The sequence below is a fragment of the Corvus kubaryi genome, unplaced genomic scaffold (assembly GCF_017639235.1).
Source record: "Corvus kubaryi isolate FWS band 111438036 unplaced genomic scaffold, C.kubaryi_AGA036_p1.0 37142, whole genome shotgun sequence".
NCBI lineage: Eukaryota > Metazoa > Chordata > Aves > Passeriformes > Corvidae > Corvus > Corvus kubaryi.
Genome location: NW_024581036.1, coordinates 398,708 through 422,236, shown reverse-complemented (window position 1 = coordinate 422,236; position 23,529 = coordinate 398,708). Strand labels below are relative to the sequence as shown.

Genomic DNA, 23,529 nt, shown 5'->3' with positions numbered 1-23,529 from the left:
AGTTTGTAACACAGCCCAGATGCAAAGAGATGCTGATCCCAGGATTTCCCACTTGCACCCCTGGTATTACCTGTTCAGAGGGGAGTTTGTGTAATGGGTACAGACGGCTTTTAGTTATTTGAACGACTCAAGTGAAAAACAGCACAAAGAGAGCTGGTAAATACCATTTTCCCTTTATCCAGGGGTTGTTGGAAGAAGAATTACTTGGTCATTCCTCTTCCAAGAAAGGTTAAATTTTCAAGCACCAGGTTTATCTGGTGACACTGCACAGTCATGATGAAGTTGGATTTTGTTCTGGGGTTTGGCTTTTTCTTTTTCTGTAGTTGGTTCTTGTCTGTCTTCTTTCTAGGGCGGGAGAATGGAGTAAAAACTGGGACATGTGTTGCCTGCGTCTATGTGCTGGGGGCAGTTCCTGGTCACAACAGTGATGCTCTTACTGCAGTCTCACATTTCTCTCTTAGAGGTCATAGTTTTTTCCTTTGTGTGAAGGCATGAGTCTTTCCTGGAGTATGTATCCACAGCCAGAGTGAGTGGCAGTATTTCAATGCAGAGCAACAGTCTCTCTGCTGGGTATTTCAGAGTGCGTTGCTTGTCACCAGCTCTGAAATACTGCTTTATAGCTGTGATGGGCTGCAGTGCAGATGTACCACTTGTATTTCTCAAGGTGTTTTAAAAAACTGCCACAGTCATGTAAGCCTTCTCTCTTGCAGTGAGAGAAACAGGTGAGATGTGAGAATTTATCAGCAAGGCTCTTGTTGTCATCATTCTTGAATGGAAACTGCCAGGAGCCCTGCTCATGGTATTAATCCTTATCCAGTGAGAAGAAGTCTAGCTTTGATTTCAGTGAGTACAAGATGTTTCTTTTATCTGCTGCTTGTCAGCCTCTCTATGTCATTGAACTTGAATCATTAGGCAAAAAGTTAAATGGTCAGGAAGAGATAGGTCTTTCAAAGCTGTAATAAGGCCAAATCCAAAAACTTTTAATAGGAAGGAGTGATTGAGGATCTGAGCTAAAAGTGTAGACAAAGCTGTTTGGTGGGTTCTCTTCGTGAAGAGCAACAGGGAAGTCGAGGAGAGTTCATTCTGCATTTCACTTCACCTGTGCTAGTCTGAGCTTCAGTAGTCTTTGTGGCAGGGTTTGAATGCTCTTGTCTGTTCTTACCAAAGATTTATCACAGTTGATGTGTGTAACCAGGAAATTCAGAGCAGGGTGGTGAACTGTCAGCTGAAAGGGGTAGGTAAACTGTTTGCTCTTAGAAGTGAGTAGTAATCCAATTCTTCCAGCACCTGGCATATTGGTACTTTTCAGCTGTATTTGAGCTGCTCACAGTTTATCAATAGAAGCTGTGTTCTTGCATAAACAGAGAGCAAAAGACCTCCTTGTAATTAAATAATCAGTTGTCTAAATCTCATTTTATTAAGCTGAACACACAGTACAGACTAGAGAAGCGATCCTGCACCAAGGCTGTTTAAACATACCAAACTTATAAGATTTGATTAGATTTTGTTCTTCTCTTTCTGTCTTCTCCATGTGAATCTAAGGCATGTGCAGATCATGCTCAGCTCTCTTTTTTTGTCTTGATTGTCTTCCTTATAACCCTCTCTTAGGCTTTTACACAACCCACATAATGGCACAGAGAAGCTCTTCACCCATTTATTGGTCTCACTCTGTTGCATCACTTTCTAACTGCCCCAAAGCACCTTCTTGCTCATCAGACAGCAGTGTATCTTTCACAAAGGAATGAAAGCAAGACTGTCTCAGGCTTGTCTCTGCAAGCTTAGGCATGTATTGAACATAAATATTACCTAATTTTTCACACTTGAAGGGCAATGAAACCCAAATTCTCAAAAGAAAGCGTTAAGTGTAAGCACAACTGTTGTGTTTTACTGAGAACCTGGAAAAAAAAAGGCAACAAAAAGATGGGTTTATTTCTTATCAGAATATTTCACAGGAACAGCCTAAGTATATGTAATGGTACCAAAGCCTGTACTAATTCATGGTGATTTTCCATGTGGTATGAACAAATAGCAGAAGAGAATTTTATCAAAAGCCAGAAGACCTGCATTGCCTAGCCTAACGTTAGGCCCTTGTATGTCACTACTGCTTGCAAGCAGTGTGCTTACCCTGCTCTCCTCCTGCAGAGAGCAGAGACTGTAGATGAGCATCTCAGGAAGCTGGGAAGGTCACATATGATTGAGCCATTTTCTGAAGAACCTCTCTCTTTCCACTGAATCATGAAAAAGAATATCGAATATATAGAACGAAAGAACTGAGTGAGTTGGTGTTCTTAGAAGCCCTGTAAACAGACAGAGCTAGCTGAACATTTACCTTTGTTTTTAAAAGATACAAGAACTGGCATCACCACTTATACCATGGAGTCTTTTGTACTTCCATCTTTAAATTGCTGCTCTTTTGGGCTGTTTCTCTTGTACGAGCGATCTGCTGTAGCCCAGCAAATAAATAATTCTAATAAGGCACCTGATCTCTTGGAGAAATCTGAGTTTCATTCTGCCAGAGTATACTGGTTCTCTAGTTCCCAGTGTAAGATTATGCACCTCAAGTTGTTTTGCAGATGTGCTCACAGGTACACACCATTACCATTCTCTCCTACTGTACTGCTAGGAACAGAAAGCGTAAAGGGATTCAGCAGTTCAAATTGCTCCCACGGCAGAGGTTCCTGAGGAGAGCAGTGTCATGTGTGGTACTGAGGAGTGAGAACATGGTCAAACATCAGGATGTTATCCTTGGGCCCTCCTTCTTTCTCTGTGACAGGTTTTCTGTATTATATTCTCCTTGTGCTAAAATTAAAAAAAAAAAAGAAACGAGAAAGCCACACTTACCTGTTGAAGGCATTGACATTACATCCAACGCCCTTTGTTTTGAAGGCTGCTAGATACCTTAGAGAGAGAATCATGTGAGGCAGAAGCTATTTAGACTAAGCCTTCACTATTTATGTTGAAGTCGTAAGCAACTTGAGCTTGCCCCAAAAAGATCCAACAGCATTCCAGCTGATTGGAAGTGCTCCTTGTCTTATTGTTCCAAGTTCCCCTCTTGTAAGAAGGAGCCCTCCAGCAGGGTGTGGGGCAGAGGGAGAGAGAGTTTCTCCATGTAGCATTCTCCTCTGGTGTTTGCCCCCAGCAGCGCTTTGCTGGGATGTGCAGCACACTGTCTTGCACTCTTAGTGGGCAATCCTGTTAGCCCTGGCCAGTAGGAGGGCTGTGATCCAGCCTCTATGCTGCTGAGTTAGAAAAACACATGACCTGGGCTGCATCCAGCAGTTGAGGATGGAGGCCATCAAGCTGTGACATTAACCAGCTCTGGCTTCTGGCCTTGCAGAACTGTGTGATGCTCCCTGTGTTCATAGGTGGAAAAGCAGGAAAGATGTTGGTGTGATGTCTTCTTCCCCAGAAGCTTGTGGGTAGGATGGGGACCAAGGAACCCCTAAGTGCTGTATCAGGGAGGGAAAAGGAGTGGGAGGTGCTGAATGAAGGTCGTGGCTGTAGAATTTTTGCAGACAAACCAGTTGGCACCCATATGACTCTGAACCAGGTGTGCTTGTAGTATGAAAGTCTGACAGACCAGATTTCTCATTGGCATGGCTCTTACTGAAGTCATCACAAGTATGTTGGTATTGCACAGCAGCAGAACTGGGTTGTTGGTGTAGTTTCTTTCAGGTGCATCTGGGCATTTGGGTTATCATGTCTAAACTCCACTTGCTCAAATAATCTGAAGCCTGAGATTACGAATATACAGAAATAGGTGTTCTTTTAAGGGCCACTTTACTTTTCGTTCTCTGAGAGTACGTATGATGTATAAAGATGCAGGTTTCTGAGTAATAACAAATGCCTGGGTTAACATTCTACCAAACACCAGATGTGAAACCCAGAGGCTAGCAAAGTATTTATTGAGGGAGTATCTGAGGAAGCTGTTCTTATTGATGCCAGCAGCTCTTGACTGCTAGTTAGTTAATCAAGTAAGTGTTTGTGGGTTGTTTTTTAATGACTAATTCCATTGCCAGCAGTGTCTTCAGGAAAAAAAAGGAAAAATGGAAGGAACAGGTGGTGCACACAACTTTTTTTTAAAAGGAAACAGCGTGTTGTAGAACTGCAAGCGTCTGCTTCTACTTAATGCTTAGTCTTCAAACGCTGAGATGCCATTCGTTTAGTGGAATAAATTACCATACCGGCTACTAGGCCCTTAAAATACTTTTTAACCTTATTTTATTCAGTTAACCACATTCCTTATTACCTCCGGCATACCGTACCAGGAGGCTGGAAGGCAATAGGATAAATAGTTTTGATTAGATCCTTCTCCAGAGCAAAAAGTAGGAGTTTTAACTTCCATGGGAGTAGGAGCCAGACCTTTTTTTTGTGGTGGGCAGCAGTGACATCATCTGAGACAGTCTTGATGAAGAAATGTTGTGCCCTTTAATTCTAACCTGAAAGGTTTAAATAATGCCAGAGAAATCTCTTTGGAGATAGAAAACATCTTTTATGAGATTATTTGATACAGCAGGAAAAATAGATAAGTTTGCAGGTGAATGGTGAAGACCAGGATGAAAGTTTCTAATCCTGAAAGCTTTCTTGGTATGTGGTTTTTTTCCCCTGCCCCCCAGGTGTAGGAGATACTATCTTTATCTACAAGATTTGCTTCACTTAAAACGTTTGAAAATAGTGGCTGTAATGCCTTTACATCTCCAATGTCTTTTATTATTGGTGGGGAGAGAGCATTTCAGTGTGTGTAGCACCCAGAGGTAGAAGCTTTTCTGTTGCTTAGAGCTCCAACTCATAACCTGTTCATAGATTTTTATCTCTATTTCTTATGTCTTCACAGGTTTCTGGGCACATAACCACTTAACAAGTGATATGTCGAAAGTCTTTCTTCCATAAAGTCACTCACAGTTTTTTTTTCTACTGGTACCAGTAGCAACAGGACCAGGGTTAAAGCTATTCAATCTGATAGGATCGTGTGAAGTGTCTCACTGAAGCTCTGCCTAAAGGCAGTGTCAGATTTTCCAGTGTGGCCAGGTCTATAAGAGAACAGGGTTGACATCCCAAGGAAAAAAAGATTACAGTCATAGGAAGAATCAGTTATTTTTCTTCCAGTTCTTAAATGCTGTAGGCATAAACATGCCTCATCATCTAAAGGTAATACAGGTAATAAAGGTAATCCTTTTGTGTTGCTTCTCACCTTGGAAGCATATGGTACTAATGGGAAGCCATTCACCAAATTCTTGATTTTCAGGCTTTGAAAGGTGGACTGTAGAATTCACTTCATTTGTCTGAGCAATATATAAAGGGAGGAGTTACTGACTTTAAAACTTCCACATGAAACCCAACTGGGTTTGCTTGGAACTGATTTTCCTTTTTACTATTATAATACAGTATGTATATATATATATGTTAAATATATATAAATAAATAATATTATATCAGTTTATCTTGTTGTATGAATGAAACATTTAACACTTTTAAGAATACACAAATCGTATGTCCTGTATTACATCTGTGGATATTTTTGTGTAGCTGAAATAACTTTTTCAAGTTTATAATTCCTAGGCTGTTAAGACTAGTGTCTCAAATCCTGATAAAAGCAAGTCAACTCTATGCTTCTAGGGGACCAGATAATGTTTTGATTCTGATCAAAAAAGAAAAAAATACTTCTTTAGACTTCCATGAAGAAAAAAATACTTCTTTAGACTTCCATGTCTCTGTTGTCCATATTTACCCACTGCTGGCACACAGGGCTGCTTACACTTTGCTGTGTTTCTCCATCACATAGGTTTGTAATCCAAATGCTGTAAAATGTGGTGCTTTACATTGCCTGACATTGATATAAATGCACTTTTCTCACACTTCAGTGTTGTGGTTGCTTTGAGCTGAGCTTCCAAAAGCCCATATTCTGAATAAGAATCAATGGGAATGGTACTGCTGAAAATGTGAAAACCTCAATCCTTAGTTCTTAAGTGCATTTCTAGGAGAGATTTAGTTGTGGTGTAGAACTGTAGGCAAGAATTCAAACAATTCATGTGCTCTTGACAGGGCTGTCTCACTCTGACTTCTCTTTCCAACTGTTTTAATGAAAATCTCAGAGATAGGGGAAATTCAATGCATTACCAAATGCATTGGTGCTGCATTTGAAATCAGAGTTTTAAAAGCTTCTGTTAATTATTTTTTTCCTTGAGGGACCTGCTGACCTAAATAATGATCTTTCTATAGAAAACATTATGGAAGTATGTGTAATGTAGTTAGGAGCCAGGTGGGTGGTGAGGCTCTGTGTGTTTGAATGTTTACGTTTGAAAGGTTTTTGGACCTGGTTTGGAAAAACACCAGTCAGGGAATAGTGCCTGCACAAAAATTCTTGCTATGGAGGTGGAATGGGAGCTGAATGTAAAGGTGCAGGAGTCAAAAATGAGTTTGAACTCATCCAAGACCATGGGTAGAGGGAAACCCCTGTTCTCCAGCAATGTACAGCCCCAATGTACAGACCATGGGTAGAGGGAAGCCCCTGTTCTCCAGCGCTGTGTCTTTGCCTGCCTTGTGACGAGGGTGCCAAGTTTAGAAGCTGGAAAAATGCCATGTTACTCTTTTGTACAGGTATTTTGTTCCAGAGTTGTGGCAGTGAAGAAGGAGCCTTCTTGGGGATCCAGTACTGAAGTACGAAGTGTCTCCATTAGGAGACACTGTTAGTGTTTCCAGTTTGCATGTGAGGAAATGAGGAACATTAAGATAATAATGCTATCTGCGGGCAGTAAGTAGGCAAATTGTGACCCAGCTGGGATCAGATTCCAATCTCCTGAGCCTCATGCAGCGCTTTGTTTTCTCTTCCATCAAAGTGCCTTTTTCTGCTGTACATCTTAATTAGCAGCTTATCCTGATCTAACAACTAAGAAAGAGCTTCATAGTGCAAACAATAACAGTATGGGCAGATATGTGTATAAAATTGTATTTTGTTTCTAATTAGAGCAGGGGTGCATGCCTCTGAGACACTTTACAATGTGCTCAGAAGGAGAAAGTGTGGACTCCAACCCATCAAGTAGGAAACTATTGCTTTGGATGAAAAGCTGATGCTTTTTCAGGCAAATACAAAGGCAAGTTTCATATGTGAGAGCTGAGCTAGAAAGCTTGGTCTTTTAAATACAATTCTGACTAATTCTGCCACTGTTTTGTATTGGCAATTATGCATTTTTGTAATAAGCAAGAGCTGAAGCTAAAGATTGCTGTACTCAAGCTCTTCATGTCAGAATGAGACTGTGCATGTTGTATTTGTGCTAGAAGGCTTGAAGCATCAGGGCCAGATGCTTTTTTATCTCTGAAATTGCTTAGGTCCATTGATTTCAATAGACTTGCACCCACATGCAGTTACAGCCAGCAAAAACAGGCTCTTGAGTCTCAGAAATACACCATGAAGATACTGAACAACATCTGTAGCATAGCAACAGGAAAGCCTTTATGCCTTTCTCATTTATGACTGGTCTCAGACCCTGGCAGTAATAGTGAGCATATGGTGGAGGGTTTGTTTTCTTTTTGGTCATGCCAGTCAAATTGTCTCGGAGCGTAATGCCGACCAAATTTTAAAAAAACAGATATGGTAGTGGTTCAAGGACTCAGGTTTGAGGAACATCATCTTTGGTTCAGTGCTAAGGTTTGGGAAGACATCACACAGCAGCATGACTCCATGATTTCTATTTGCTTTCCATGGCATTAACCTATCCCCTGTGTCAAGTTTGGCCTTCCTGATTCCATTAGAAACCATGCCAACAGGGTCTGGCATGTTTCCTCCCAGGCAGGACTGTTGCATGCTGTGTGGGCAGCAGAAGTCCCAGGCTGCTATCCCATGGCAGGCCCTTTCTGGGAATGAAAAAAAGTGCTTTTTGTACACAGCAGAGAAGGAGGTGCTGGAGCTGGGAAAATAGTTGGGGGCTGTGAGCAGGCAATTAAGTATTCCTCAGGATCAGCATCTCTGCTTGTGATAATCAGCATTGAGGTGTGAGATCAGTATGGCACCTGCTGATGCGGCTGCTTTTTGCCTGCTGTCAGTTGTCTCACAGTCTTATGCAAATAAACCATGTAAGAAAATGAATTACTTAAATCAAGCCAATTTGGAACAATATCACCAGATTCTGTACCAGCCAGCCAGCCACCTGAAAGATGTCCTATATTTACACAAATGTAGCAATTGTGTTTTCCCCAGTATCTGTGTTTTTTACATTATTTGCCTTTAATTTGTTCAAAGGCAGAGTGGGAAGCAGCATGAGTGTCGTAACTATGTCCTGTAATTACACAACCGTAAGAAATAGAAAAAAGCCTTCTGGGTGTCTTCTACATTCTGGGATTTATTAGGTGTCCATGTGCTGACAGAACAAGATGGGAAATTGCTTTCAGTGTTCATTTGTTACCATGTGAGATGGAAGAATCAAGTCTCACAAAAACACTGTAGCGCAAGAACTTGGCTTTTTTGTTTCTGCTCATCATGGGCAATTCCCTCCCTTTTTAAAAAATGGTTTTCTGGTGTCTCAGTGAATAGACAAAAGTGATTCTTTGCAGTACTGGGGAGAGCACCTTACATGTAAAGGATATTTCAGAACAAAATCTAGAGCTGAGTTTGAAGTGTTTGGTCTGTTCCTACAGCACTGCTAATCACTAACTTAGAATAATTTGCAGTTCAGAGAAATGCTGTAATCTATTCATGCCTGTGGGAAAATATTGCTTTCACTGTGTTCTTTGGTGCAACTGTAATCATTTCAAAGAAAAGAGGTTAGGAAAGTGTGTTCTGGTGCATGTCAGCTGCAGCAGCTCTGTGTTTTCTTGGCTACTGTACTGATGCAAAACCGTCTATTCAGGAAGATGATAAAACCAAATGTGCAAACAGAAGGAGCTTGCCAGTCGTCCTGCAGTTCTGTGCTAGGACGTGATGGATGAAGTCAAACTGCCTGAGTGCTTGTGTTATTCCTGGCTGGAAAGGCCAGAGAGAAGTCAAAAGAGAAATGGGAGACGCCCAGACCCAGCTCCTGCTGGTGGGAGGACACCACTCTGGGACCCCCAAAATCAAACTCTTCTGTATCATGTGGCTGCAATGAAGGCAGCAGGTGTAAAGATGGGTGGGCCTTGCAGCCTGTTCGCTGAAGCAAGAAGGTTCAAATTCAGCTGAGCCATACATGGAGAAGCTTCCTAGTTGGAGGAGACCTGTGGGTTTCTTGGAGAATATGCCATTTAGACCCTGCAGGTTACCTGTACAAACAGTTTGGTAGGTAGTTTCTTCTGAATTTCTTCTGATTTTTTTTAGCCAGAAGTCAGGAGCAAGATGTCAGTTTCCTTTATGCTGACTTCACCCACCCTTCCTCTGTGAGTCCTCATTGTGGTGGAAAGACCTGACTGGCATAAGGGGACTGCTCTTGTGTATAGAACCATTTCCTGTATTTCTCATTGAGAAGATGAGTTTTGAAGATGCAAGCACTCTTCTTTGGGAGCAGTATTCATAGGATGAATCATGGATGCTGGCCACTGATGTAGTTGGTGTCTTTTTTAAACTGTAATCTCTTTAAGCAGCTAAGGAATGAAGCTGAGGCTGAGGGTTACCCAGGTCTCTTCAAGGTTACAGAGTATATTTGCAGGAGAAGCAATCTGCATCTCATTTTTAATCTTTAGAGTTAGTGTCAATGCAGAAGAGAGTAGGCAAGCCTCAAACAACTTTATTGTGGTTATGAATCATGTGTCTGGCACAGCAACTATGATTTGTGGTTTCAGGGCATTTTTAAAGTGCGTGACTTTGTGGGTAAAACTTGCTCTTTCAAGTGTAAAAAAAAAAAGAGAAGGACATTTAGATTAAGTAGAATGACTGAGACTTGGTCTAGAAGTTTTAAAAAAGCAGTGGGGTATTTTTCTGTATTAAACATCAGTTTAGAGTCTTTGAGCAGGAAAGCCTAAGATTAGCTTTACAGGTCTGGAAATATTGCTGGCCTGTCTGCAAATCCTGTGTTTCCCTCTTGCACAGAGCCCTTTGTAGCTGGTGGCAGGGAATGGCATTTTGCAGAACCTTCTATCAGTGGGCAACACGATCCAGCCCTGCAGCCAGGTCAGTGCAGGCTGAACCCTTGCTGTAAGGTTAAGGGGGTGGTCAGTGCATTCTTCTCTGTAATGGTTCAGAGTAGACACTGCCCTGTCTCTATTAGATTGTGTCTGCCTTCATCAGGAGCCAGTATCTGCTCCCTAATTAGCTATATACAGCACTTGGAAGTTGGAATTTGGGTGTAAGTTCAGTAATGGGACGTGTGGAATCAGAAAGACATAGAGAAATGGGGTAAAAGTCTGAGTTTTGCATTTGCAGGTGCAGACATAGTGAAGGGGGATGTAAGCCCACAGAGTGTTTTTCATACCAACTTTCACAAGGGCAGGAGATCTCAGAAGGCCATTATCTACCCTATGAGTCTGAAATTAGACTCTTTGGTCTAGGGGATAAACAAAAATGATGCTGTGTTAATGAAAGTATTTGGGACCTGGTCTGGTCACATTGCTCTGGGTCTTTTTTCCAGGCAGATTGAACAAAATATTTTAGCTGTGAAATTCTGAGAAACAGCCTGTAAAATGTCAGTGCTTGCATTTCTAGAAAGGCTACTTTCTTCAGCTGATAGATTTCCTCTGCAAGTAAGCTGCTTAGTTTTGAAGGTTTATGTGAATTCAGTGTGTGTCTCAATACGTGTGCCAGTAGACTCTTTGCATGGGAACTGTCACATTCACCACTTTGAATTAAAGCTGTCTTTAATTCTCCTGTTTAAATCTTGCCCTCCTCTGGAGATGTTTTCTGATTTCCCCTTGATTAACAAGTATTGCTACAGACCCTCTTCTCCACCAGTGAGCAGTGGATCAGGGCGTATTGGTGAGTTTTTGGGAGATGGGCACTGCTCTTGCCCCCCTACACATCTTGTGTTTCGGAGACACACAGCCTGTATATTTTATGGGGCGTTGTGTCTTTCCACAGAGTCCCTGTGATTGTGTATCTCCTCTTGGTCTTGTGTAATGTGGTTGTGCTGCATTGTGCTAGGTCATGCTTTTAAACCACAGGACTTCTGAGTGCTGATTGCAAATTGAAAAGGAAAGACTTCTTGGATTTTCAGCAGGAAAACAGTAGAAGACATGACCTTTCTTCTGCTCCTTGGGGTGGAGCAGATATCCTTGTAGTGTTCTGCTTTGAAACAAATTGGTAAATAGGAGGGATGTTTTGATCTGTAACAGGTTAGCTGCAGAGGTCTTTGTAGGCTTCCTAGGTGCTGAAGGAGATGGAGTGGAAAAGACATTTCATAGAGATGAGAACTTGGAAAGAAAATTCATGCAGAGATGTAGAAATAGCTTATTCAGGCAGGAATAACAAAATCTAGGAAAGTTAGGCCAAATGAAGCAGTGCAGATGAAAATTTTGCCTGAGCACAGAGCACAGGCTGTAACTATTTACCATGATGAGGTTAGATAGGGGATGGTGTAAGCTGCAAGGAGTGTAGCAGCTAGGAAATAAAAGTGGCCAAAAGGTCAGTGCTCAGAGTTAGGTAAATGAGCCATGTTGTAGGACAGGGCAGGGGCGCAGTGCCAGAGCTCCTTGGAGATGTGATTCCAGAGGTGATGTATTCTGGTGTTGTCATTGACGAGAACAGGGCTGACAATGACTGGCTGCACCTTCTGTGCTAGTTTGAATTCATAGGGATTTGCTGTGATGAAGTTAGTACACTATGGTCTGCACATAAAGAGTTGGTGAAAAACTAAAGGGTTCTCTCATGACCATTGTTTTTTACAGTTTTCATACTTTGCAGTACTCTGTAGCTGTGTATGATACAGGAGACAACTTGTCTCCCCAGGTGAGGGGGAATCTAGCAGATGTGAGCCTTGTGGGGGTCTGGAGGAGCCTGTGACCTGCCTCTTGATGAGCAGGGTGCAGAATTGATTTAAAGACACTTCAGTGGAGAGAGGCACAATGTTCAGCTCCACATTTTGTAAGAGCATGTCTTCCTGTAGTGGGAACAGCATTGGTTTCAGGTATTAAATGCTACACGTGAATAAAGGGAGAGACAGTGTCTTAAATATCTTGAACTTCAATTTGTCTTCTAGTAAACATAACTTCCTAATCCCCCTTTCTGTTTGCTGGCTGTTGGAAGATGGATTTCCGTTATCAAACATGGTTATGACCCGAGTTTTTTCCTGAGCTTTCAATATCGATTTAATGGCAAGTACTTGGGAAATACACAGTTCTACATGTTATGGGATACTTCTTTGAAATGTTTTTCTTGTAAAATAACAAATGGAACAAGATACTTGTTAGAGTACTATAGGAACAGTTGTTGCATGATTGTATTAGGAAGGGTCTAAACTAGGCATAAAAGTGACTTTAAAGCCTAACTTCTGAATTACTGTTATTTTTGACCATTACATAGTTCTGAGAGTACCCACCAGGAGGTGACAACACTGCCACATACCTGTCCAACCAACTTACCTATGCTTCCAAGACCAGATGTTCTATGTGTTACATATTTAAATGTGCAGTTTCATGTAACTTCTTCCCCAGACCAGTCCTTTCTTATGGTCTAGGTTTTGGCCTTCATACCCATGTCTGCAGCCCAGCAAACTGCTGTAATTTAGCACTGCTGCAGGTCCCTTGCTGTTGTGCTGGCTGCATGAGAGCCAAACTCTGCTGCAGCATTGGATTTGCAGGACAGCAGTGGGAGTGTTAGGGGAAGAAGGTGCTAGTTAGTATGTGTGTGGGGTGCAGAATATGATCCTTAATAAGTACAGAAAACAGGTGCTGAGGATGGAGGAGTTACCAAGTTTCTAGAAAAGCTGGTGAATGGCTTTTCTAGGAATGATAGTTTAGAGCCATGTAGTGGAAACAGTAGAACCAGCCTGAAAAATTGGCTCAGCAAGATCATGGTAGCTCAGCAAATGGTAGAAAAAAGTCCTAGGTTTTCTTGTTCTTTATTAGTGTGGTATCAGGACTGATCCAAAGTTTGGTGTGCATGTATATGTGTATGTGTGACCATGACTAGCTTTGAAAACTGTGATGGCAGAGCACAGTGTAATATCTCTGTCAATCTTGGTCCCTTGACCAGCAGAAAGGGCGAGTGGGTTGCAGGCAGGCTGTGCTCCAAGCCCAGTTCTGCTGTTGATTTCCTGGGTGACCTCAAACAATATAACAATAGGGGTAGTGATATACTTAGCATGCTGCTTAGCAAGTCTGCTGTCCTTACGTGTGCGTTAGTAGTGTTGCTGTTGGGAAAACTGGTTTCATAAACAAAAACAAGCTTTCAGAGAAGAGTTGGCATAATTTGAGAGAGGCCTATGGTTTACTGCCTGCAGAGCGCTGAGGAGTAACTAGTAAAAGCTTCTTGAAGTCCTAGCCAGATTTAACAGCCAAACTGTCATCATCATTGCACATCACAAAAGCTGTTTGGGAGGAGATTTACCTGTTTGTTCATTCATGGCTTAGACCAACAACAATACCCTGCAATAGCAGCCACATTTGTGCAAACATTTCCTCATTCTGTGACGAAAGCACTCATATTGGCAGGTTAGGAAATGATTATATTAAAAGGTTTTGCCTATAGCTGTGGACCTGGTTAAGTAATATGCTATTAAGCTCAATTAGAGTGGTAGAGTAAAAACAGATGTAATACTTGTGCAAGGAAAGAGCATGTAAAGACCTGAATAAATGAGGTGTTATGAATCATGCTCCTTTATGTGAGTAGAGCCACTGAAGTCAGGGTCTCTGCACCTCTGTTTCATGGTGTTTCTGTTACTGTTTTGTTGACTTTATTTCGATGCCTTTTGTTGACTGAAACATTTAAACGTATTTATTTTAAAACCCAGTAACTGAAACTTGATACCACAAATGAACAAAGTGGACAAAGCATCTTCTGGAATCCTTTATGCTTTGCTGGTATGGACTGGAAAGAGACAGCCTCTCTGTTCCCTTTCCTCCCAACTGCACAAGATTGCAAGTTAGGTTGTCCTGTGGTAACATGCCTTTTGGAGGGAGTGTAAAACCATCCTGTCCCTGCATGATCCATGTAATACGTGGGAAAAATTTTTCTATCTAGTAACCAATGAGGACAATTTCCTGTAAGCCAGTTCTTGTGGTCTCTGGTCTCCAGCCAGATCTATTTTTACTGCCTTTTTCTTCTTTTTTTTTTTTTTTTCCTGCCCCCCTAATTTATTTTTTCTTGAAAAGAAAAAAATGTCTGTTTGGCAGTGTTACTGTCATGATTCTTACATGCAGACCGGCTACAGTTCCAAAAGGCACCAACAAAGGTAACATATATTCTGATCACCTTGAATTGAAGCTTTTGAGCCACATCATAAAGTCAGCATCAGTGCATGAGAGCAGAAGAGAGGGAACATTTGCCTGTGCTGGTTATCACTGTTGAGCTAAAGCCGAGTTCAAGTAATTTGGTGTTACTGCAGCCAAAAGCATTTTGGTTCTGATACTGCTGACCCTTGGGCTGATGTAACATAAGGATCTAAGGAGCATATAAGTAGTTGCAGTAGAAGGCCTGATAATGCACCTGACCAGTGAATAAAACCGAGGAGACTTACACTGAGAGTGCAAGAGGAGTCTATTACTGTCCAATCTGGTGTTAGTGAAGGAGGTCTGAGTGTATAGGCAGAGTGAGCAAATTAAATGGGATCCAACTAAAAGTGCAGGAGGGTAGAGATGTGAGAGGGGAGTCATTTAGAACAGTCATTTTCCACTAATATAAATGGATATCCTGGCTGCAGCTATAGAAATGTCATGCTGCAAGTCATATGTGTATTTAAAACCAATCTCAGTTTGTTTGAACTTTCTTCCCAAGATTTAGGAATCTGTAAATCTTTCAAAAAACAGTTAACGTCACGCAGCAGGAGAGTGAGTTGGAGATACGAGTCTATGATGATAGAAATTGGGCTTGGAAGGCATTCTGATAGCCAGGTTCTTAGGAGTGCTGAAGGAGAAAGGCAGGGCAATGCTGTGACAATTACTGTTTCACAGATCATAGTGTCAGCTTTGGAGTGCTTTTTCCCCCTCAACTTTGCAAATCTCATTTCTGGACTGGATCCAGAAAGCTGCACATTCTGCAAGCAAAAAGCCAGAAGCATGCAATGTACGCACGAGGCAAAGGGTGGATTTCCTAATAAAGGGACAGTGAATGTGTGTGTTGGAGCTTTCAACCAGATGCCCTGGTTAGTACCCGCAGTAAGGTAATTAGATATTTAATTAGGAAGATGAGTATACCTGCTTTCCCATAGCTAGTAACAGTTGACAAAAGACATGGAAAACTTAGCCTCAGGAGTCATTTGGAATCTGAAACACAGTTTGTACAAGTCAGATCTAGCAATAGTTGGATTTTCCTTCCATTACATTAGTGTGTTGAATGGTTGTTGGTTATGTTTTAAATGTTAACCTGGTTACTCTAGGATGAGCACATGTGGTCCTCTGATCTTGAAAATGGGAAGCATTTAAAAAGTTGCCGTTAGGTTTTTCATGTGGTTTCTGGATACTGATCCTTGGAGCCACTGTGACACTTGTTAGTTCTCAGTGAACAAATGCTTTCATGTATTTTTTAAGAAATAGATTATATTCAGAAGATGTACTGAAATCGCTTTTTTGTAAAATGAGATATCGGCAAATTTTTTGTGCTACAATGACAATAAATCATCATTGGCAGATTTGAGAGGAGGTGTGACTTCTGCCCTCTCAACAAGGTGCCACTATTGCTTTGAGACGTTGCTGGGCGGCGGGAAGAGTTATTCTGGTCTTCACTGGACACAGCTGCAGCCTTCGCAGCAGTGGCATTGGACTGACATTTTGTTGCAGGAAATCATCTGGTTATTACATGTTATTCCTGGGAGTTGCAGCATTACTTCAGCTAAATACTGTTGGGTAGATTGGCAGTGATATTTGCTGTGAATCATCCTCGCTAATGAACCCCTTTGATAGAGAAACAATAGTTATTAGCGAGATGACGTTTCTGTTGTGAATCCCTATGCCTTTTTATCTTTATTGTCCTCCGTGAACTATTTTGCGAGTTACCATTGGGCTGAAGGGCCTCATTCTCTTCAATGTAGAATCAAATATGTTGGTGTGAGTGGAAAATGCCTTTAATAACATGAGGGGCTTTTTGTTATTTTTGTGTTCCAAAGGTGTTTGCTTCTGTCATGTTTTTATTCTGTTTTTTTTTTACATTTGAGTAATCATGAATGACTGGAATACCTTGAATCAGTGATACTTGGAAGTGCTGCAGGTAGACTGTTTAATGGTATTTTTGAAGTGCCAGATTGAGGAACATGGACATTAAATGATAAAGGCGATACAGTTGCCTTGGAATGCTGCTATTTCCCATCACTTTAGGAAGTGATAGGCTTCTTCCCTCCAGAAAAATAATGAAGTACAGTCTTAATTTTCAAGGCCATAAATAGATTCTAGAGGATTATGTGTATGATTAAAGTTATTCTCTTACATAAGAGCTTTTTCCTAGGCTGTGGCCTGAAGCCTGAGATATGAATGTGACTGTTTGTTGTCTGTCTGCTTAAACATCCTTCTTCTCTTGGCTCCTGGTTGTGCAGAAGAGATGTTAGTGAACTCAGCTCGTGTCCTAAGGAGATCAGCCTCGTGGTCAGTGAAACTGCTGAGTGAATGGAACAAAATGTGCAAAAAATATTTAAAATGGAGATGATCTATTACATTGTCTGGAGTCCACTATGTCTGAGGATGGGGTACAAGGCTGGAGGAAGCTCTGGTCATTCCAGCATGGTAATGCTTACATCCCAAGTACCATCTACATGGTGCATTGAGAGCATAGGAGTATGCTATTTTTAAAAAAAAGTCTCTCTCTTGTAACCCAGATTACATCTCTCTAGAGTAAAAGTGTGTTTATACTACAAAAAAAGGGAGTTGACATCTGTTTAGCAACCCATCAGATAAAAGAGACAGTTCTTTTCCAGTTGCATCTGAAACACCTGATGCTTTTGGTGGAACATGCTTGGTGTGTGTACACATTCATCTGTGCAACCTTGTTTTTCCTTGCAAAATTGAACTGTACACTATTATGCCCATCTTTGGAAACACACTGATTCCTTGTTTGACTTTAGAGTGATTTGAACTGTAGAATTCTGCCCTGCTCCCCACTCTGATTTTAAATGTTCTCCTTGAGGCAGAGGAATGAATGCTCTAGGTGAAGCATACAGGATCAGTCCAGGAGATGTCTGTGGATGTAGGTGTGGACCAGGCAGTAAAAGAAGATTCTTTAGAAGCTTGAGAATTAGCAGAGGATGTAAAGAGGTTTTGTGCTTCTATGGGTGGAAACCAGTTTGTGCCGGTACTTCCAGGGCTATCCTAGTGGTGGTTTAGCTCATGAGAAAAATTCAAAGGCCATGAGTAATTGCATTCTCCAGAGCTCCTTTCAAAAGCAGAAAACCATGATGGAAGTGATGCCACAAAGGCTCACCCAAATGGGTGTTTTTATCTACACAGTTTCTGGCATTTAGGCAGCTATCCTTCCAGTTTAATAATACTGAGTCACACCTTTTGTTTCTATCCTTCAAGTCACCAAGGTATCTCTCTTGTCCTCTACTCATGCAAAGCAAGAAAGGATTAGAGACACTTTCCAGACAGGAGAGCAGGGAAGTTTCAGCAGCAAGGGAGCCACTCCAGCTGGTGCTCAGTCTCATAGCAAGGAATGCAGTGATGAGACCTGTGTGAGGAGCTGAGTTTCTCAGCAGCAATGTGAGTCACATCCCTGCTTTCCCAGCATGTGTGGGGCACTTGGCAAAGGGGTGGCTTTGCTGGCCATTTATTTGCTGGAGACTTTTCTGCTAAAGCAGGTGCTCTGTTGAGGACTTAACCCTGGATTTCTAAAAATCACAATCCTGTGTCCTTTTTATTTCCTTATCTGCTATGCATCTTAGACTTTGTCTTATATCCATTTCCATTTTTTTCTATTTTCTTCCAGTTTTTTTTTCATGGTCCCTTTAATGAAAGAGGGTCTGTGTATTAGTGTAAGTTTTAGCAGTACTTCAGAAAACAGGTAGGTTTGCATTTGTATGGGAGACTTATATCCCCTTTTTGTGTAGTCCTTGTAGTAGGGCAGCAAGTATGGTTTAATAAATAGGATATGAAACACCCATGTTTTGCTCAGCCTTAATGACATGCCGTGTTTTATACAAGCTATGAAACTTGATACTGCCTCTTTCATTTAGAAGGCTGTGTGCACTTTCTTTCTTTGATGTAATTCAGTTGACGGCAGTGGGGTTGTTCCTGACTTACACTAAGAGAAATTAATAGGCAGTGAAGAGTGACACAGGTTCACACCCAGTGTGTGTTGACTCATTTGCTCATTGGCTTCTTTGTAGCAGAAAATGCTTTTAGGGTACCCCTGAGGAATGTATCCAAGTAGAGCCAAGTTTGAGATGAGGTGTGTTTAGCTGAGGGCTGTTCAAAGCCATGGCTTATTATATGATTTGTAATGAAGGTGAAAATCGATGTTTTCATGTGGGAAAGGACTAACATCCGCTGACCGGACCAATTAACATGCACGCCTGTGGGTTTTTTAATTGCATTTCTAATTAAACTGAACCAAAGGGTTGTTTTAGATGTCTTCTGGACAAAGAGTTGCTGCTACGAACACATGCAACCCTGCTTGTGCACAGGGGATGAACAAGACAAATTTCCAGAGGCCCCAGCTACCTCAACCAGTTGTTGATTCTGTTCTGGGAATGCACAAGGACATGTGCTTTTATTGAAGTAGCTTGCTTCATGCCTTCCTTAGTTTTCTGACTGTGTGTTTCATTTGGGACATTTCCAGTCTGTGAAGTTACCTCATCTCAAATTTCTCCTTGCCTTCTCATTCCTTCTGCTGGGCCCCGATCTCAGATGTTGATGTTTCATCACTATGGTCTAGGAAACGGTTGCCTTTTTATGGTAGTTCTTGCACCTCCCTTAGCTCTGATTGATTTTGCAATGTGAAATAAGATGCAGGCTCCAGCACATCAGGCCTCACTGTGCCAGGCCAGAGCTTGGCTTTATATCTGGATCAAAGCATCTGAAGTGTACTTAGGTGGAGCCATCTTCTCCAGTCTACTGGTGGGCTGTCAGTAGTTTGCTTTACCTTTCCCATGCCAAAGCTGTCTAGATCCCATTAATAGTCTGGGCCTGTGGCTAAGATGCTGAAGATTACTAATCCCGTCATCCAGAGAGCTTGGGGTGAAGCATCCTCTCAGCGTCAGCCAGGGACTTAAAATATGGATGATGTGTAAATCCAGTCTTGACAGCAGGCTCTTCAATGATGGTGTAGCTATGTGCTTAGTGTCTTCTGTTCCTCTGGGACTCCGAGGACAGCTTGCTCCTGCCTCTGTGTCTTTCTGGCTCAGTTTTCTCTTCAGCCAATGCTCTGTTGTGTCCTAGTTAGCTTTTTCTTCTGTGCACACAAAAACTGTGTGGCTCTGAAGGAGAAACATCTTGTTCTCCTGTGTACAGCATTTTTAAGTTAATAAACAGAGATGCTGCCATTGCTCATCTAGGGGAAGAAGTAGTACTAAAACTGGTGAAGTTGTTGTTTAGGACTGTAATTAAACTTCCAGACTTACGCAGTAGAAGGTCAATATACCAAAGGTTTATGCCTGGGAATTCAGAGCCTTTTGTTTGGGTTTTTTGTTTTAGTTTGTTTGTTTTTGTTTTTTGTTGTTGTTTGGTTGGTTGGGTTTTTGTTTGTTATTTTTGTTTTATTTTGGGGCTTTTTGGTTGTTGTTGGTTGGTTTTTTTTTTAATTAAGGATTATTTTGTTTGATGATTAGATGAACGGGACCAGAAGTAACTAAATCAGCTGGCAAACCTGCCAGTGACTCTGGTGGGTTTGTCGTGAAAACTATCAAGTAGTTGACACACAGCTCAGATTGCATACAGTACTCAATACAAAAGTAAGTCATATAGACTACTAACCTTGCGTCCTGCAAAGGGTAAAATACAACAAGGCTGGTTGGAGCATCTGTAGTAGCTCAGCATATGGAGGTGTATGTGTGGAGGCTTCTAAATAAATGCCGAATGTCTTCCAAGTTGGCTGAAGGGAGCGGAAGGGAGAGGGGTGAATATCTTGTAACTTCAGATGTGTTGCCATGGTGACATGAACCAATAAGATAGAGCAAGCCTGGGAGTAATCTATAATTGAGAAGTATAGGAGAGGCAAAGTGGCATTGCTGTTTGCAGAGATTCAGGTACATAATGGGGAGCCTAACGCCACGTTCATCGTGCTCAGTCCTGTCCTCATTCTGAAGAGTACTTACAGTTTACCTACTGCTGGTTTTCAAAGGCTCCCTGCCACTTGAAACACATATATTTGTTTCATTTTTAATAGCAAGTTGTTGACCTCTGCCAACATCTGATCCCAGTCAGGGATTTCTATGTACTGCACAAATAGGGTATGCATGCTGCATCTGGTAACCATACCGTAAAAGCAAAGCAAAGTTTGGTCTGTAACTTCTAGAACTGCTGGTTCTGTATTTCAGTTGCACTATGGAAACTGGATAGTCCTGTAAAGACAGAACACTAAAGCCTCAAGTCAGAGATGCCACCAAGCGTATGATTTACTCTAAGTGCTTAAGTGCTCTAAGTGAGGATGGATAGCCCAAGTGCCTAAAGTTATACAGATGCTTAAATGCTTTGTAAACTCAGTGTTTAAGGACTTCATCCCAAAGGATGCTGGAGAAACTTCCACTGAAATAAGTGAGGATGAAGGAGTCCTCGTGCAGTTTCAGCAGCTACAAGAATTGTATGAAAGAAAGCAAGCACATTATTGCTATTACATTATTGCATACCTTACCATGGAAAAAATAATTAAAATTAATTCTGGGTTTGGTTTGGGTTTTTGGGGGGCTTTTGGGGAGTGAGGGGGTGTGAGGTGGAACGGCAGGGGTGTATTGTATAAGTATTTGGACAATTTAATCAGCATTAAAACCTATTTTAATTATAAAACCAGTATAGGTAGGAAGTTGAATGGGATTCCACAGACAATCCGTCCTTTTGAGGTTGTGAATAGCCCTTTTCATTTCCATAGAGTTTTATAAAAAATGTTAAAATAGGAAGGAAGTCTTTTCATTCAAGATCATGTTTATGATCCATCCCTTACAACAATTTTCAAACTGATGTTACACACACTGGGGTACTTGTCTTCTAACATTACTTACAAATGTTAATGGAATTGTGCGCTCTGTTTTACTTGTGTTTTAAACATGAGAGATACTTTACAACAAACAAAACATTCCTGGTATAAAATGTTGACTGTCCAGCAGATCTAGGGTTTTGCTCTCTAGCCCAAGTTGTTTAAAATAATAAAAAAATTGGCTGCTTTCATCAGAAGTTGCAGTATTTAAAGTAGTAGTCTATATCTAGAGAAACTGTGTCTTTACACCATGTAAATGAAGAGCTTTGTTTCGCTGCCCCTTTGATATTTAATGATGGCTGAGATTGCAGACTCGTTGGAGAGATCTTCCACTGTGTTTCAGTAATACCAGCATTTTCAGAATCTGAAATTTTTTTTGTTACACAAGTTCCCACCGAATGAAAATAGGTGCACATAGCTTCAGGCAAAACAGCATTTTTACCCCACCATGAAAGAGATCCTGGAGTTGCTAGAAAATCTGTTTGTGATATGCTTTTAGTGCTCATTTTCCACAAAAATATCAATCCTGTATAACACCTACTTATCTATATAAATAATCTTGCTCTGTGTTTGTACAGTACCTGGTACAAGGCAAACCCATTCTCAGCAGTTTCCTAAACACTGTTGTGATCAAAATAAGTAATGAGGTTTGGCTTAATAGGTGTAATCTTTCACAAAGGGGTGTTGGGGAGAAGCCTGGTCCTGGCGAGAATGGCAGAAGTTGTAATTGTATAGGGATTATAAAGAATGTAAAATTCTAAGATGCAATCAGTTCTGCAGAGCAATTGAGCACCAGTATGAGTTTGTTTGTGGTTGTATGGCTGGGTTTTTAGTACTGCTGGTGTGAGACATGTAAGTTGTGCCAAGCCTTGATGTGTAGAAGGCAAATCAAGTCATTCCTCACTGAGCAAATCAGAACTCCCTACAGGAATGTTTTTCACATTGGTCTGACTGGTTCAATGTGAGACATTTCAGGAAAGAAAAACTTTGTGAACGAACAAAAAGTTTCAGCTTCATTGCAGTTTCTCTTTGAATTGGGGGGCAGGAGTGGTAAAACCTTAAGTAAACCCCATAAAGATTCAAGAAAAAGAGCTACAGGTTTGTGGATATTTTTATTCTTGCACTTTGTTTTTCCAGTTCTGATACTGTGTATCCCCTGATCTTAAGTATTTACCCCAGTACTTCGGAGGCTCAAAGTTACATGCAAGTGGAGGAAAAAGGCCATGCATTCTCTCTCTCTCCTGCCCATCCCTCTGTACTCTGCTCAATTATTTTCTATGTTCATACAAATAAAAAAGATAATTGTTTTCCTCCTAACCTTACTTGAAAATAGCCCTCATTAAATTCTCTGGTGGGGAAAGGGTTGGATAGGATGCCAGTGTGTTGAAGGGCTTCTCTGTCTGGCTTGGGAAGTGCCTTATGTAAGGAGCTGTTGCACCGCAGCAGAACTGAAGGAATGGGGACAGATGGCGCCTTTGAACGTGACTGTAGCTGGGATCCCTTATGGAGATCTTGCAGCGACTGTGGTGGCCCTGGGAAAACAAAGTGATGGTTCTTCCCCACCGTCCAAAGTGCATCTGTGCTCTGCCTATTTGGAGCTACGTGTTGTCGTGGCCTTGCTGCTGCCTGTTGGGGTGAAACTGGCACAGAGCTGCCTCCAGCCCTTTTACTACAGACAGGCAATGCAAGGGAGACAAGACTTTGTTATCCAGTAGCACCCCGCTGCTTGGAGAAATGGCATACATAGTGTTTTTCTGATGTTCTCCTAGCTGCTTTTTCTCACCAAACAACCCAGCTAATGCCTAGAAGATGTTCGTGGGAGTGGTTCTGAATTAAAACTTCCTGCAGTGTGCGTTGCACATCTTGGAAAGTGGAAGGTTACCATCCAGCAGACATGTTCTCTGCTACCCCTGGCAGCAGGATGTTAGCTCGGAGGGAATGTAGCAGGACAAAATGATGGTGTATTAAATTGAAAATCAGAGCAGTGGAGGGGAGAAGCTGCCAAAATTTCAAATAAAATTATTTGGGTGGGTTAAGGAATTTGGTTAGCCGGAAGTTAGAGCTTGTTTTCCGGTTCCTTTGCTGTAGTTCAGAGATGCAGTGCATAGAGTGGTGCTACTGCTGCTTAACTTTTGATTCATTGTCCTTACTGATAGAAAGTTCCTCCAATACTATCTAGATGTTTAATGCTTTAATGACCTGTATTTCATGTCCACTGCACGTGTTCTCTGTTGTGCACAGTAATCTTGTGAATATTAGAATATGATACTTTAATCTCTGCTATTGTCTGAACTTCTGTTAATTTAGTCTTTCTGCATAGGTCTTGCTTTATTGGAGTTACTTTTATTGCTGCAGCAAACTGG

At 41.4% G+C, this 23,529-nt stretch overlaps 1 protein-coding gene across 44 annotated transcripts in view; it reads left to right on the top strand.

Annotated features, from left to right (window-relative positions):
• The window catches only part of MAP2 (microtubule associated protein 2), a 245,487-nt gene that overhangs the window by 57,231 nt on the left and 164,727 nt on the right, over window positions 1-23,529 (top strand). The gene's annotated exons all lie outside the window — the stretch shown is intronic.